At 43.7% G+C, this 18,047-nt stretch overlaps 1 long non-coding RNA gene across 1 annotated transcript; it reads left to right on the top strand.

The window, feature by feature from the left end:
• The first annotated feature begins 413 nt into the window (after positions 1-413).
• Positions 414-15,500, top strand: LOC112820704 (uncharacterized). The gene is made up of 3 exons (XR_003207230.2): positions 414-503; positions 14,482-14,585; positions 15,040-15,500. It is a non-coding gene; the product is annotated as an uncharacterized lncRNA (long non-coding RNA).
• Positions 15,501-18,047: the final 2,547 nt, after the last annotated feature.

Below are 18,047 nucleotides of genomic sequence, written 5' to 3'. Positions count from 1 at the left end.
AAACCCTACTCCCTACCCGCATTGTGGTAGTACTAGGAGGTGAGGCCTTTGGGGGTAATTAGGATTTGATGACATCATATGAATGGAGCCCTCAAGAATGAGATTAGTGCCTTCATAAGAGCCATGAGAAAGCTTGCTTCCTCTCTCTATTCATGGCCATGTGCAAGGAAAAGTTGGTGGTCTACCATCCAAAGAGGACCCTCACCAGGATTGGGAGCCCTTCCTGCCTTTGACCCCTGAGCAGGAAAGTGACTGAGCTCAGCTGGACTTTGCCCACTGGACAAGGGGAAGATACAGTCTCCCAAAACATTTAGAAGAGGAACAGGAAGAGACCCAGCATGCTCTGATGAGAAAATCTGATGGTGGTTGGTTTCTTGGTAATGTGTAGGCTTGAAGGAGGTGTTCTGTCTCAGCAGGATTGCCTGTCATGGGGTGACAGAGACATGCTGAAGGGGATGGCCACCCACCTACTCGCCAAGAAAAATTCTACCCTCCTGCTAGCGGTATGTTCCCTCCAATTCACGGACGCTACCATTAGATTTGGCAGCACCGGAATTAATGGGGGAAATAGGCTTGCTTGGGATGCAGACTAAGGCTTGGCTAAGAGAAAGAAGCAGGTGGGAGGGGGATGACCTGCATGGTGACCAGCTCCAGTTAGCCAGCTCAGAAAGACTGTCATCACCACCCAAACCATACTGAGTTTAGACTATGACTGTTAGCTTCTTGATAAACTCTATAGTGTTTATTGTCCTATATGAATTCAGTTCTTCTCAATAAGGTTTTCTTTCTTTCCTTCTTTCTTTCTTTCTTTCTTTCTTTCTTTCTTTCTTTCTTTCTTTCTTTCTTTCTTTCTTTCTTTCTTTCTTTCGGTCCCCTCCTAGTGCAGAGAGGTCTCTAAACAGTGTAGGCACAGGACAGTTGTACCAGCTGTGCCTGGACAATGATGCCTTGTCTGGGGGGAGGGCTGAAGCAGGGGCTGGATCTGGCCTGCTCCGCTTGCTGAGCTGAGCTCTGGCCCGTGGCTGGGTCAGCTGGGGGAAGGAATACCTTTGTGTAATTGGTCTGTATTTTTCTAGTCTGTGCAAAAGCTCTTAAATGCTAGTGGTATGTGGCCACCATCCCAGGAGGGTCTAGGAGCCTGGCACTCAAGATGAGTAGCTCATGGGCACATCTGAGTGGAGCCTATACCTCTTTAGGTGGCCACATACTACTCTTGTACCTAAAGAGAGACAAAACCTTGGCATTCAAGAGTTCCATGAAGGAGAGTGCTGGTCTCTCTGAATTTGTTGAGGGCCCAGGCTCACTCCTGTATGGGCTCATAGAATCAACCCTCCACCCTGAGAGGACTCCAACAGCTGTTTGATCTAAGGTGATTCATTTAAACCTTCAGATCCTTCATTTCCTTACCTGTTTAAAAGGGGATGACAGTTTTTACATGAAAGGATTGTCCTGAGGATTAAACAGGAGAAGGTTCCAGGAAATATTTTGGGACCTGTAATATCCTGAACAAATGCAAATGTTAGGAATGGTCGTTACTCCCCATGCACGCTTAGCCTCTGATTCACCTCGGGATGGGAAACCAGATGTTTTTGTTTCCATGTTGTGCAGCGGCCACTTCAAAGTCTTGGGAAGTCTACTCAGTAATGCTGGTTTGAATGGAGCCCCCATGTCCTGAAAGCAATGCTCCACCGTAAGCTCTCAGTTGCTGTTGTAGGAGACTTCCTTACAGATAAATAATGCTGCTCCTGGGAACCTCAGAGAGAAAATCTTCTATGTGCCATAAAGGTTTTGTTTTTGTTTTTGTTTTGTTTCTGGGTTGGTGTGTGTGTGTGTGTGTGTGTGTGTGTGTGTATGAAGTTGGATATCCATGAAAAGTAAAAAAGCAAAAGATTAGGGGACAAGCAAAGTCAAGAATCTGACTCCCTTTAAATGAACCACAAAATGTTTTTGTTAATTTGTAAATGGTAAGGATAAAGATTTCAGTCAGACGGAGACAAATATCAGTCTCCTGGGCTGTGTGTTCCCCACTCCAGAGAATGTCGTCTGCAGCATCCTTCCTTCCTCCCTTCCATCCTTTCACACCTCCCTCTCTTTTGGGTCTTTCTCCATCCATCATAACCCTCTCAACTTCATCAAATCCTCAATAGGTGCACCCACAGCTGGGTTCATGGGTAGGTGGAGTATGAGTAACTGAGTTTAAGAAATTCTTCTGTCCCCAAATATCTCCTGAATAGCTCATTGCTGATGACTGAAATCCTGCTATTAGCCAATTCCTTTAGATGAAAAAAATCACCTCCTATTAAAATTCAAGTATCCCCTGGAAGAGTAACATATAAAACTGTTACACCTTAGTGAAGGACTTGATCCAGGAGCCAGCAAACTTTTTCTACAATGGATCAGATGGTAAATATTTTAGGCTCTGTGCACCATAAGGTATCTGTTGCAACTACCCAACTCTGTTGCTGTAGAATGGGGGCAGCCATAGATGGTACATGACGAATGAGCATGGCTGGGTTCCTGTAAAATTTCACTTACAAATACAGGAAGTGAGCTGCATTCGGCCTGTGGGCTGTAGTTTCTGACCCCTGACTTAATTGAATCCTTTCAAAGGGGACAACTAGCCATGAGCAGGGCAGGGAGCACCTGTACCTGATGTGGGGGGAGAGGAGGTGGGCAGTAGGGTGCGTAACGTGGGACAAAAAGCTACTGGAGAGGTGGACCTTCTAAGCCAAACTTCATAAGAGTTAGTCCTGTTTCACTTAGACATTTCTTTCTGAGTTGAAATTATTTGACTCAATCAGTTTGTTTGCTACATATATATTTCTACAATTTTTTATGGGGGTTACACATTTTTTCACTCATTTTCATTTTACTTAGTATATCATTCTTATTCAGTATATCAATTCAACAGGCAAAGTGCAAGCCAGCTCTTATTCTACCATTTTATAGCTTAGAATACTATTAATGTCATGGAAGTTGCTAAACATTAAAAGGGAAACACTTTCGAATCCGAATGGATTTCAAACTGTACTCTGCCATCCCCTTCTTCTGTTTGCACTGAACACTTTTTGACGCTGGAAATACATTGTGGATGGTCTGAGAAGTGAATGGTGTTCTGATTTCCTTGAAGCTGTGCCTGAAAGAAGCTTTTACTCTTTTTGTCCAAACAGCATTTTATTTCAGGATCAAGAGTGGCAGATGCATGGTGCTTGGTCTTAGCTGTGACATGTTCTTGAGGTAAAAAAGAGATTTGTAAGTCTTTTTAAGCCTCATTCAGGTGTCAGTGGGCACATAGGGGAAGGTGCATGATTCCCACGGAGCTGGTGCCGCTGACCCGCACCACACAGGGTATGCGCTTGTGCGGTGTTCCAGGAGCCGGACGGGATTTGACCACAGACACTACTCCTCTTTGCCAGTCCCTCCGGTGATAGACAGGGCAACACGGAAGATGACAAATTTAGAATGAGGAATGGAGCCTGGAGCCATGGACTGGCAAGCCTCTGAGAAGACTAAAATTGACCATGGAGGTGGGGAGAGGAAGGGCAGCGGGGTTGTTGAATGCGTGCCTTCATTTTACCCTGAGACATACTGGCTTCTCTCCGCCTTTGGGAACAGGCCCAACGCCTTTGGAGACAGTCTAATTATCTTTTTATACATTCATAAAGAAGTTTATTTTTGGTAAAGACACTCCAACTGGAATATACTTGATTGGTTTACACTGGAAAAGTAATTTGGGGCTCATCATCCAAATTACATTAAAAATGCTGAACTGTATTCCAGTTATTACCCAGTCTAGCTTCCTTCGTACTGTATCAGGGAGATGGAGTAACAGCAAATTACAGGGCTTGCATATATTTGGTGTTCCTAAATATGAACTGGTAAGAGACAAACTTTGCTTTTAACAAGGGATTATTAACATCCACTAGATATTTCATACGTGGGCCTCTTTCCTCTGTCTACAGAATCTTGCTGGGCGGGGGTCGGAAGACCTGCACCTTCTGTGTCACGCAGTCAGCCCTGAGGGAGAGAGGGGTACTGCATCTGCACCAGTGAGGTGTCTCCAGAGAAACAGGACCCCCTGCTCCACACACACAGTCTCTTCCTGTTCTTCACAGTGATGCTCCAGCAAGTCACCACAAACACTGAATTAGCAAATACTCAGCCATTGCTCCTAGGAGAAATGCAGGGTTAGGTTTCTGTGAACCCCTGGTCACAGCATTGCATCAACCCATCAAGATATGACCTTGTTTTATCTGTGTTTCTCTTTAAAGACACCTTATTCAATAGGTATTGTTCATTCATGACCACTGAACTTGCAGCTGACAAAAACTACAGCTCACACCTAAATGAAGCTCATCTAATATGCATATATTCTCGTAAGATACATCACAACCTCCTGGTGTTAAGAATACGAGACAGAGCTTCAGCACTGTGCTTAGGGGCCCTTTTGAACAGCGAAATCAGCAAAAAGAAACACAAAAATATGAAAATCATAGCACTGAATAGATCACAGAAGGAACACTTCTTTGCAGTATGTAGCTTGGTCACTTCATTTAATGTCAGCTAGAAATATGCATTAGGCAACTTAAATTTTCTGTCACTCTGCTCATGTCTACGAATGACTGCAGAAGCTCTGTCAGTACGGATTTGGGGGATACAAAGCAGGCAAATTCACAAAGATAGGATCTGTGAATAATGAGGACTGACTGTATATCTAACAAGATTAATCACAAGGAGTTGGTGTACATGATTGTGGGGCCTGGCAAGTCTGAAATCTGTAGGGCAGGCCAGCAGGCTGGAAACTCTCTAGCAGAAGCCAAAACTGTACTTAACAGGTGGAATCCTGACTTCCTCAGGGAAACTTCAGTTCTGCTTTTAAGGCCTTTCAAGTGATTGGATGAAGCCCACCCAGATGATCAGGAATCATTTCCTTTATTTAAAGTCAGCTGACTGGAAATGTTAATCACATCTAAAAAATACAGCAACACCTAGTGTTTAATTGAACAGCTGGGTGCTACAGTCTAGCCAAGCTGACACATTAAACTAACCATCACAGCACCCAACTTACAGCCCAGGAAAGTGGCCCGTGAGGAGATCTTCCCTTCGCATTTTCCTAGAAGGCTAGTGTGAGAGAGCAGTAACCCACAAACCCCATGCTCTGGCCTGGGTCAGTGTTCATTCAATGAACTCCAACTTCCACTTTGCAGGGGGACCTCAGTCAGAGCCCTGACCTCAGGGGGAGTGGTGAAAGTCCCTTTTCTGAGGTGTTAAAAAGGGAAAAAGATTTAAGCATCCCCCTTTGATTTGCCAGATATGACCCATCTTTGTTTCCAACTAATTTTCTTATACCCACTGATCCAGGCTTTTTCTGCTCTGAGCCCCATGCTGCAGCCAGTTGCATAGCCCCTGCCCTGGAATGAATGGAGGGCTTTGACTGCTCCCAGTCCATGGGCTAATGTCAGCACTGTTACTGGGCAGTAGTAGTGTTATTGCCTAATCTAAAGTACCAGACTTCCCTATTTCTGTTTGTTTAAATTTTTTTTTAATTTTATTATGTTATGTTAATCACCATACATTACATCTTTAGTTTTTGATGTAGTGTTCCATGATTCATTGTTTGTGCATAACACCCAGTGCTCCATGCCGTACATGCCCTCCTTAATACCCCTCATCAGGCTAACCAATCTGCCCTCCCCCCTCCCCTCTAAAACCCCAAACAGACTTCCCTATTTCTCTTGGCCCCATGATGGTTAGTAGAAAAAGGGGGAAGGACCTTACCCAGCATGTTATCCTCTTGCTATTGAAAGTGTGGTGCATGAATCAACTGCAGAACGCCAGACCTACTGATTCAGAATCTGCATTTTTAGCCAGATTCCAGGCAATTCATATGCACAGTGACTTTGCAAAACATGCTCTGGGTAGCTATCTGGAACCTATGGTCTGTCCTTCAACCCTCATTGTTTAGGTCTTGCATCTTGACCCATCTTTCCACCTATCTTGAATTGGATATCCCAGAATAACCTTGCTCCACCTGGCACTGGTAGATGGGAACCTCCATCCTACTTCCAAAAAATGGAAGTTCTTGTATAATGCCACCTGTCAAACCTGGCCAGCATTTTTCCTTCCACTGTTTAGGCATGACTTTCTGTTTTTAGCATCTCCGCAGGAGCACTACTTCTGCCCCATCCTGCCCTGTGTCTCTGACAGCTCCCCTCCCCCTTGGACTCCTGTTGGGTTCTACGTGCCAGACTTTGAGGTGGGGGGTGGGGGGAGGAGTGACTGGAACTTCCTTTTCAGAACTGACTTGGATAGATTCAAACACTGATTAGCGCAGTTCAGAGAGGAAGTAGAGTCAGCTGAGAGATTCAGGCAACAGGGGGTCAGTTCCTGGATGTCTCACTTCTGGAATGAACCGAGGTCAACGTATGACCTCTATTCAAGCCTCCATTTCTAAATTGATGGGAAAGCTACCTTTGAATATCTTCTGTGAAACCCGTTATACCAGTTTGGGATCTTAAAGGTTTTTTATACATTTGCTTTTCAGGACAGTTTAATAGGGAATCTGTGGCCAGCAAAGAGTTACAGAGCTTTCTTTACTAGAAGTCTAATGGTCTCTTCTTATTAAGCATGGAATCCATTAACCTGTCATTATGGAATATCATCATGCCATGCAGCAAATGGTTAATTGAGTGGCATGCCTTTAATAGTATAGTCTGTAATTATAAAAGCTATTTTCAAAACCTCACTTTTGATCATTCCTCAAGCAGGATGATTTCTCACCATGAAAACCAGCTTTAGGCTTGGACAGCAATTACTCATATTTCCTTTTCCTGGCATTATGACTAGAGGAGTAGACAGTGGATTGGTTCCAAAAATAATCTTAAGCTTCTCTCACTTAAAGTCTGTCAGTTTCTAGGCTCATCTCCCATGTCTCCAGAAGTGGAGAACCTAATAGTCATAAGCTCAACAATTGACTATAGCCTGCAATTTGCTGAGGGTCATTTTCCTGACTTCGCTGAATCACCACATGGTTGACATGATTGCCACTGTATCCACATGGACTAAGTGCATGTTGATGGATATGCAAGTCTCCTTGAGCAAAGTAAATTAATTATACAAGTGAATTGACTTACACATGCCTGAAACATTATGAACTACTGCACCGCACAACTCTGGGGGTACCACTATTGTCCATGTAAATGGAGTTCATGTGTAGTGCACAACCTATGGGACTGCATGTAGTTGGTGCCTGTTGGTTTCAGCCCAAATATCACCTCCTCAGAAGGCTTCCTTGACCATTTAACACAAAGAAGATACACCTTTAGTCCCCATTCTATTTCCTTCATGGTATTTAAAGTAGGCTTAAATGATCTGTTTTAGTCCCTGCTTCTCTACATCAAACTGGAAGTTTCTGGAGGGCAGGGATATTGTCTGTCTTGTTAGAAGTCTGTTTAATACACAGTGGGTCCTTAATATGTGTTTGTGGAATGGGGGAATGAGATAATCAATATGTACATTTAAAGCAATGCCTATAACATGGGAAATTTCTTTAGGAATCTTCTATCCCATCACCAAAATGATACAGTCAACTTCTTCTGTGATCATTCTTTCTGGAAATCTTTATTTTGTATGATTTCTTCTGTCCTGTTTTACTTTGTCTTGTCTTCCCTCCCCCTGGCTCCATTAAGGTACAAATAGTGACCTTAAACCTCCCTAGAATGAAAGAACCAACTAGTATCTGAGTGCCTACTGAATATCAGCCAGGGTTACAAATACAAAGTAGTGAAAACCATGGTCCTTACATCAGTGACGAAGTAATACATAAACATGAAACACAGATACTTTTTGGTTACTTAAACTATACCCAAGTTCGTAAGGATTGATAGGGAAGGGGACTATCTTTCTTGATTTTCTATTTTTTTGCTCAGTATCCTCAGAATCAGAAAAGTATTCTTTTAAAATAGATTTTTTTCTAGTATGATAAAATTTATTTTTTTAGTACAATAAAATTTTTAACACCAATTTAAGGAAAGAACAGGAGAGTTGTCACAAGGATATACATGATTATTTACCAAATTAATTGTACAACCATGATTGCTTACAGAGGCCTGTGAGTTTGTTCAGCCTGAGAGAGAAAAGATTTTATAAAGGTTGGTGCTGAGTCTGAGGTTCTTAAACAGAATGCAGTGAGATTCCTGGTTTGAACCTAAACACTTTCTACCAGCAAGATTAGAATATCTCTGAATACCTCTGACAAGCCAGCTGGGCAAATAGCTCTTGGGTATCCATTTGCATAAGTAAATTGTCAAGACTCCTTCTGTGGGGGACCAGGGGCAGGAGAATGGGAAGAACTCTGGTCTGAGCCTGTGGAAAGAGGGCAGATGCCCAAAGAGCTGCTTTCAGGAAGGATCTGAGTCACTTGGCTGAGGCTGAGAGTAGTGTCCCCTGGAGTCCAGGGGATGGAGGCTGGTCTAGCATCTGTGCCTTGAAGATTCCAGAGGCTACAGTTCTGATGCCTTGAAGATTGAGCCTTGGGTTCATCAGGAGGAAAGACCTTATGGTATCCACGGAGGGCTTGGACAGGAGTGGTGGCCTCAGCTGGAAGTATAAATGTGGGGCATAAGAGTGGCTGGAGCAGAAAAGGAAGGACATGGCAGAGGTCACCTCTTTGTGGCACATTGTGAGTCAAACACTGCTTGGGGTGAAATTTCTGGGTGTGACTTTGAGGGGCCTCAGAGTCTTGCATTACTGAGGTGGAACATTGTAGGCGAGCTGCCATTGCTATGATTCATAGGCCAATAAAGCTAGACAAACTCAGGTTGTAGAGTTTGAATGCAGATATTTGAAAAGAAGACTTGGGCTCGCTGTGTGGTGGAAAGATGTGAGCAAAACATTGGCAATAGTGTCATACATCTTGTATTCTAGAAAGAGTCTTCTAAGGGGATGATGGGAAACCACGGTACAAAGGTAGGTGGTAGCCAGAAGCAGAGGTCTCTGAATGGCCAAGCCAAGGAGGTGCTACTAGAGGCTAACCAGAAGGAGAGTGAAGCTAAGAAAGCAGGACTCCAGGAGAGCCACCTGGCCCAGGTGGTTAGCAATAGTTTTTAAACTTGCTTTAGCATTAAAAATATTTTGTGAAATAAATAAAATCTAATGAAGATACTTCGCAGATATGAAGTAGATCAGACCAGAGTGGTAGAAAGGGAGGAGGGGCCTAGGGTGCAGGATGAGTCCAACAGTTAACTTTTGGTCATAGGAGAGTTGGTGAGTTGAAATTTTTTTTAACCTGTGTTTTCTTTTTTTTTTTTTTTTTTAAGATTTTATTTATTTATTTGTCAGAGAGAGAGAGAGAAAGCCCAAGCAGGGGGAGCAACAGGCAGAGGGAAAAGCAGCCTCCCTGCTGAGCAAGGAGCCTGATGCGGGGCTCGATCCCAGGACCCAGGGATCACGACCTGAGCCGAAGGCAGACGCTTAACTGACTGAGCCACCCAGGCACCCCTACCTGTATTTCCTAAAATAAACAGTTATTTGTTTTGTGGTCAAAAATTCCAAGGCTATTTTAAAGACTAAAACAATTCATGGCTTTGCTTTTAGAATCTGTTCATAGCTCATCTCGGGAAAATATTTCTTCTTATTCTGGGCCTCACAGATTTCCTTTTAGCATGTCTTGTACACTCCTTGCTAATTGTGAGCAGAGTCACAGAGGTGCTGTCTTAGTCCCTTCTGGCTGCTATACCAATACCATAGACTGGGTGGCTTATAAACAACAGAAGTTCATTTCCTACAGTTCTGGAGGCTGGAAGTCCAAGATCAAGATGCTGGCAGGGACAGTGTCTGCTGAGGGCCCACCACCTAGATGGCCATCTTCTTACTGCTTCCTCACATGGCCGAAGGGGGGAGAAAGCTCTCTGGGGTCTCTTGTATAAGGGCACTCATCCTATTAAGTTTCAATATATGAATTGTAGGGGGCCCAAAGTTCAGTCTCTGTAGAGCAGGTACCTACAGCCCTAGGTGTGTTACTGTTGCCTCCCTAATCAGTCTGTTAAACTAAGATCTGTAAACTGACTCAGGTCAGCTTGTCTTTTTTTTTTTTTTTTAAGATTTTATTTTATTTTTTATTTTATTTAAATTCAATTAATTAACATACAGTGTATTATTAGTTTCAGAGGTAGAGTTCAGTGATTCATCAGTTGCTTATAACACCCAGCTTGTCTTTCTCTGTGTATCCTTCTTATTCATCAATGGGTGCTCAATTCATGCCTAGTAGCTAAGGAAAGATCCTTTTGCTAAACTAGAAGGGAACAGGGCAGGAGCCTCCAGGGTAGCCATTAAAGCCTTGTTTGGAATGTGGCCTACAGCTTTAGGAACGTTTTCATCTATCTTGAGTGTTGTCCTGTTTGTAAATCAATTACCGGATTCCTTCTGCTATCTGAAGTGACAAGGACACTATTTTTGGACCTAGCCAAAAGAGACTGCCCCTGAAGAGATTCTGCCACTTACTCAGGAGAACTTAATCTTCTACTAATTATGTTAGGAGAGGACACAGAAAAAAAAGTGTGGGCGACTGGATGCTAATACACCTCGGCCTTGAGGAAATGCCAGGGCCATGGGTGCACGTGTGACTCTGAGGATGCAAACCTGTCACACTGTGTCTGCTCATAGGTATTTCAAGTCACACCTCCACCTGCCCACGCAAGAACATTGTGTTCTCTCACCCAGTCTCCTTCTGCCCTGGTGTCGCGTGCATGTGTGCGCTTGCGGTCCACACACACAATCTCACTGTTGTGCTCTCCTTGTTAACTCTTCCAGGAAGCCTTTGGTGTTATAAATCTGTAGCTTTCCGTTAAATCCCAGTCCCTTTTGGATCATTGAACTCACACGGAGTGTCCACTACCTCCAGTTCTTCGTCCTTCTGATAAGTGCCTAAGGGGAAACAAACATCCACCAAGAGACAAATGGCAAAAACTGGCCCCAGGGGCCTTCACATTAAAGCCATTTCATTACCTAACAACAAAGAACCCTCAACAAGTGGAGACCAGGATGCAGATGGATGACTTATTCTGTTTGATATGAATAACATCTAAAGGAAGTTGTGGTGACAAATCAGGGATTAATAGGTTAACTCTTTATATGAATGTCTGCTGGGGTTGAATGGGATGCAATAGTCTCACTCACTGTCATCGCGTTACCCAGCTTGTGTAATCAGAGATGGATTGTGCAGTAGCTAAAGAAAACAAAGGTATAAAACCAGGGAGTTCTAGCAGAGGGGAAGAAATGAGGCTTCTTGCCAGAAGAAGCCCTCCATCCAGAGGAAGATAGGATGAAAGTGAAAGGCGTTTCTCAGAGATGGGCCCAAAGCTGCTTCTGTTTTCTTCTAGCCTCAGGCTGGGTCTAGCTTTTAGGACCCTGGGCCCCAGAGTGACAAGAGGGAATTAACTGTGTCCTCCCACAAACTTCTACCAAGCCAGGGCCAGAGACACTCATCAATTCTGATGTGGAAGATCACTCAGTCATGAGATCTGTGGTTTGCCTCCTTCTCCACCTCTGGAAACCAGCCAAGGCTAACTGGCCTGGGATTTCCGTCTGGGACGACTAGAACCAGTCCCGGTGAGCTCCGGGCGTCAGTAGAAACTGGCCCGATGGGTGTTCCCAGGGCGATTCTGAGTTCTGGGGTCATTCCTAGAGCCACCCTTGGCCTTCAGGCTCTGGAACCTGTCAACTGAGGCTGAGCTGTGTGATATCCTTGCTCCTTCTTTCAGGTCTCCTCCACATTACCATCACTTCATCCCTGCTGTTAAAAACTTAGCCCAACCTGTTGGAATGAGCACTGGGTGTTGTATGTGGGTGATGAATCACTGGATTCTCCTGAAACCAGTACTGCACTGTATGTTAACTAACTTGAATTTAAATTTAAAAAAAGACACAAAAACCTAGTCCAGGCTTATTACATTTCATCTGGACCTGGACTGAAGGCAGTTTCCATCTCATGGACCAATTCCAGCTAATTGGCAGTGGCAATTGGAGTCCTATGTTGACAAGAATTTTGGTTTAGCAGGAAAGAGTGGTTGTCCATTCATAGTGGTTGTCCAATAATTAATATCCTTAATAATAAACTGGCACAGGAGGGAAACTGCAACATGCATCCCGATCTGCCTTCTGAGGGCTATGCTTACTTCTATTTTCTTCCAGAAAAAGAAGGTTAATCTTCTAGAAGCATTAGTTGATAAGTTGATAACATCTTATAAAAAAAACTTCACCCCCCCTCCACTTTAGCAACCTGTTCTACCTCTGTTATCCCTATCTAATTATATATGTATCTGCATGTGTATGTGTGTATATAGAATCACACCACCCATCCCTTCGTCTTCTAGCTCTATCACCCCCTTTCTCCCAGACTACTGGCTGTTCATCTCCACTCTGTTCTCTTAGCTCATCACTGACGTCATGGCTGGATCCCAGGACACAACTCTTCTGTTGCTCTCTTGTCAGCAACCTCCACCTCCTTGCTCCCTTCCTTCTGCTGTGTCAGTCCTCCAAACACTTTCCTGTGGATGGACCTAACTATTTTCCATCTCTCTTCCAGTGTGAGGGCCCCTGAAGGCAGCTGGAGGAATTCACACTCTTGTGGTCTGTTCTCTGACCTCAGCTGGGTTCTCAGCACGGCCACCTTTGGTCAGCATCCTTTCCTCCCCTGTTCCCCCAGCTGCCATTTTATACCTTCACCACAGCACCCCTGCCCTCTCCCCAACCATGGCCATCCTCCTCTCGGTAAATGACCAAGTCTTCTGTTCTAGCTCAGGCTGCTAAAACAAAATACCTTCGACAAGGTGGCTTAAACAACAGATATTTATTTCTCACAGTTGAGGAGGCTGGGAAGTCCAAGATCAAATGTTTGCAAATTCAGTGTCTGGTGAGAGACCTCTTCCTGGTTTGCAAATGGCTGCCTTCTTGCCATATCCACACATGGTAGATGGGGTGGGGGAGCTCTGGTCTTTTCTACTTATGAGGATACTAATTCTATCATGGGGGCTACACCCTCGTGAGCTCATCTAAGCCTAATTACTCCCCCAAAGGCTCCACTTCTTAATACCATAACATTTGGCATTAGGGCTTCAACATATAACTGTTGAAGGGACAAACATTCAGTCCATAGCAGCTTCTATTTTATGAACTCCCTCAACTCCCACCCTCAGAACTTCGGGCTCTCCTGCCATCACATCCAGCCCTCTTCTCCACTTTCAAGGGAAAAGGATTCCCTCCTGCACAGAGCCTCCTCTGGGACTCTGGATCCAATTTCTTCTGGCCTTTTGCTCTCTCCTTTTTCCTTCTTCTCCCCACTTTTGAACACTTCCCAGCAGCCTAGAAACATGGTCATGTCTCTCCCTTCTTAAAATAAAAAACTCTCTTCCCAGCCAGCCTGCCACTGTCCAGCTCCCTCACAGCGAAGCTGCTGGAAAATGTCCATTCCTTCATGACCCTGTCCACCTCGCTGTCTTAGTTGCCCGCTTTGCACAGAGCTGATCACTGTTGTTGGCTTTCTGGATACCAGACCTTCCTGGTTCTTCTCTTTTCTCCTTGGCTTGTCCTCCTCAAGGCTTACCCTTTAAATGATGGCATGGCCTGGAGATTTGAAAGTGGTTTCTAGTGCCAAAGGCTGATCCTGGAAGCACTGTGCCATGCTCTAGTTCTTTCAGAGCTGTTACCAGGTGAAAAGACAAGAAGCTTCCAGGGCAGGCTCTGGAAGGTGGGCTATTGTCACTCCTGGGGATGAAGAGTATGGAGAGAGTAACATTGTTTCCAACACAGGGAAAAATATGAAGAACATTCAGGTTGGTTGCACAGATTCCTAATTGGCACTAAGGCTTTAGCTCTGGCTAAAGAATGTAAAAAATGTAAATTTCCTGTTTGAATGCCTGTATTTAATTGTATTGTCACGAAGAGGGTACCTAAATAGCTGTGTACAGTGAGGGCAGCAGCTAGAACTAACTTGCCTGCCCGATCCAGGGACCTGAACATCCAAGACACCACCAGGGCTTTGTTTCGAAGAGGGTCTGCAGGAGAAGACCTATCTCCAAGTCCTGGATGTTGGGATTAGGGCCCTCATATAAAGGGGCAGAGAAAAGATAAGACTTCCCTCAAACTCCTTTATGAGACGGAGAACTTGCCCTGAGCGGGAGCGGTTGAGCTTAGGGTCCCAAAAAGGGTTTGTGAATCAGACCTCACCCCTTTCCAACAGGTCTGGTTAAGACTGGTCCCTGAGTCATGGGACAGGGCAGGTGATCTGAAGCTGGTAGGCCCATACTCTCTGAGGTCTGCAAGGCAGACTTGCCTCCATATGGAGCCAGGAAGCTCAGACCCCGGGGCAGGAACAACCCACGGAGCCTCTCTGAGCTCTGGTGAACGTTGACATCCTGCGAAACCAGGTGGTGCCTGAATCAAATACCTCTTTGTAACTCGGACCCTTGCTTTCCCTTCCTGTAGCCGGTGAGACCTGGAAAATAAGCTGCCCGTGGAAACGAAGCCCAGAGGTAAACAACTGAGCAGCTCACCAACCTGTTGGAGAAGTTCCACTTTGTCTGCAGAATGTAGGTTTTGCAATAATAATGCTCTTCTTCATAAGCTGCATTCCAGTTTCGAAAGCCCTGTGACTGTAACCATTCATGTCCGTAAACAATTAGTCTCTCAAAGTCCTTTTCAAGCTGGGGAGGCTCTTGTGTCTGCTCCGCACCAGCTCTGGGGGGGATTTTGGATGAGGCTGTGCCACAGCAAGGTGGGGCCCAAGATGTGCAAATATAATCAGATCCACCATTTGAGAAACCAGAGTGCTAATTTCTCAAAGTGCTTAGTCACTTTGAGCCCCTGACCGCCTCCTCTGTGACTGGGCCCCGTGGGGATCTGAGTGAGTCATTTATGGGGGCAGGGCAAATGTAGGAGACAACAGCAGGACTTTTTACCAATCTCAGATTTATTGGTTAAATGAATTTGGCATCTGGTTGGTGCTCCTTGTACCTCATCATTTCATTTTTTTTTTTTTTCAAGGAAGAACCTTGGGAAATAAGACTTGAATTGTTTTGGTGGAAGATCAGAGGCAGTAGCTCACCTACACTTGGTGCTACAGATCCTTCCTGTATTTGTCCTGTGAGCAGAATCCCCACTTTTCCTCAGTTTCCTGTGGAGTTATGGAGTCCAAAAGGAGACAGAAAGACAGCACTTGGGAGAGCTGCCTACCCAAAATGAACCCAACCCAATTCCAGATGATTTGGCTCTGTGTTGAATGGGGCTTTCTTATTGTTTTCTTTTTTCCTTTGAGATTGGTTTGCATTATCCATTGCTGCCCTAAGTGGATAAAAACTGAAAACTATGGGTATTACATTTTAATTGGGGCCAGTACTATTTCAACAATTTGGAATTTAACTGGTGTTTTTTAGAAAACTCAATTTGTTAGCGTGAAAAAAAAATCTTTTTCCCAAATTTTTCATATGTTGATGCAGGAGGATAGAGAAAGCCATTTATGTCCAAAATAAAATATTTTCAAATATGTTCAAATAGTAGACTATTACTCAGTTCCACATTTCTTTTATTACCTACAGATAATGGGATCCTTGTAGGTGTCACCACCAAACTGGTCATTACCAGTCTCATCCCATAGCATTCTTACTTTCCTCATTAACTCTTGTTGAGTGGTTTGAGACAGAAAGCCATTCTTTCCAATATTAGACCTTCCAAAAAGAATTATGTTAAAGAATTAATCATACTCATTATTAAGAGCAGAGTCAGAATAAATGTGATGTGATGCATTATCACACATTCTCTATTTGTGAATATAAAGACATCAACTAGGAATTAATGTGCTTGCTACAAACTTAGGGAAACAAATTAAAATCCCCATTCTATATTAAAGATCTAATTAATTTATCAGCTATTTGCCTCATCGCTTGAAAATGTTAAAAAGGCCACTTATGCAAATTATATAGTTTTGGTCATATTTTATTTTCCAGACTATTGTGGTAATTGTCTTACCCAATAGATTTGCAGCTATTTCATGTCTTTTGTTATTTATTATTGTTGTTTTTGTAACTTGGTATATACTACTGATGGTTAAAATGTTCTTTAAATCGTACACGCCATTTACCTTGAAAACTGGACAATTCAATAGTTTAGTATCTACCTACATGCAGGAAATAAATATCAGATCTCAATAGGTTTCACAGAACCTAGATTTAATTTTCAGAATTCTGGAGGGGAAAGTGGAAAGGGAAAGTGACTTGCTTAGTTTTTAGTGGGACAGAACACAAATGTTCTTGCTGCCCCTAAATTGTCAAAAGGGAAACCACATTGACCCATCAATCTGTGAATGTTTAAAATCTGGCTAGTTCAATTCTTTTCAATCCCTGGAACATTCAGGAACACACCTACAAAAACAAAAACAAACACACAGACACACACACACCCCACACACTTTGAAAAATGGCTCAACCCCGGTTCCTTGGAGAAGGAGTAATGAAGCTACTAATCATCTCATTAGACCTGTTTCCTTAAGAACTCACAGAATACTTATGACCTTTTCATTCATACCATACTTGCTTGTGTTCTAGACATCAGGGTGTTTGACTAGTCTTGTCAGTACATTTCAATATCAGGTAAGCAGGGTCGGAGAGACTCTGAGTGAAATCTAAAATCAGAATTGACTGATTCTTGTTATTTGGTTACATAACATGTAACATAAACAGAATTAGTATAGCCTCTTAGAATTTAAGTTAAAGCACTCAAAGCAGAGTGGACCTGGAAGAGACTCATGTGGATTAGTAAGTGGATCCCAATAACTCTTATGAACTACTTCTTCAATTCCCATTTTTGCTTCCAGAGATTGTTAAAATACTGGCCCTCAGCTCCTACTTGATCAACCCCTTATTCTCTTGACTAGATATTGACTGCAATACAAATATACAAAATCCACTTTGCATAGAAGGTATCTGAGGATGGGAGTTACACTTATGTAGCTGTAGCATGTTACATCTGTAACAGAAAGAAATGAATCTTTCTGGCTTTGGTTTCCAAAAACCTAACAGCCCTTAGGGAATTGTAGAGGACTCTATTTAGAGCCAAAATATTTGGAAGATATGGAGATTCAGGGGAGCAGTGTTTCCCCTGGACTAGAAGAGATACTTCAGACATGTGGAAGGGCAGGTGAAGGGGACATGAAGAGGCCAGAAATGTTGTCAGTCCTGAAGATCCAGTGGGGGCAGGGGTGGGTTAAGTGAAGGCAAGACCCTGGTACAAAATGACTGTGCAGCGAGTCTGGACAAAAAGTTCTTACACAGAGAGAGTTCTTATACTGTCTCCAGGCAGAGAGTCCTATCTCCCAAATGAGACATGAAAGCCACAGTGAGAGCCTGCTACCACTTGTGAAGGGGCAGATAGCCCAAGATCTCCTCTCAGTAGTGACCCACATGTCTCCATGGCCTATGACTAGGAGGACAAAGGATGTCTCAGTTGACATCCTTGTTCAGGTGACTCAAGACCAGTGGACCTTCACCAACCCAATAGCCTGGCACAACCTAAATGTTAGGAAGTTAGACAATACCTGAGAGGCTCCAAATTGGCTTAGGTATGTTTCCACCACTCTGTAGAATGGAAACCCAATGGTTTAGAGAAAAATATATGTCTTAATCATCTAAATTGTTACAAGCAGCATACAAGAATGGGATAGTTTTGCAGAACTGAAAGATGGCCATGAGGGTGGAGCACAGTGAGTGGAGGAAAGGTAGCTCAGGGTGAGATTGGGAAGATGGGCAGGGGTTAGATCGCGTAGAAATGCATAGAGCATGTCAGAGAATTTGTATTTTAAGTGAGTTGAAAGGTGTTGAAGGATTGCAAACACTGCCCAATTTTTAACGATCACATCGGTTGCTACGTGGCGAATGGATAGCCTGTGTACAGGTTGGGACAGCAGTTGAGAGGCTATTGCAGTCTTCTAGGTGAGAGAAGATGGTGGCTCAAACCAGATGGGGGGCAATGGAGCAAGTGGATGGATCCTTGAAGAATTT

This window comes from Callorhinus ursinus, unplaced genomic scaffold (assembly GCF_003265705.2).
Source record: "Callorhinus ursinus isolate GAN/ISIS: 27379988/994484 unplaced genomic scaffold, GSC_fseal_2.0 scaffold10, whole genome shotgun sequence".
NCBI classification, from domain to species: domain Eukaryota; kingdom Metazoa; phylum Chordata; class Mammalia; order Carnivora; family Otariidae; genus Callorhinus; species Callorhinus ursinus.
The sequence above is the reverse complement of the archived record's forward strand: the minus strand, read 5'-3'. Positions and strand labels throughout refer to the sequence as shown.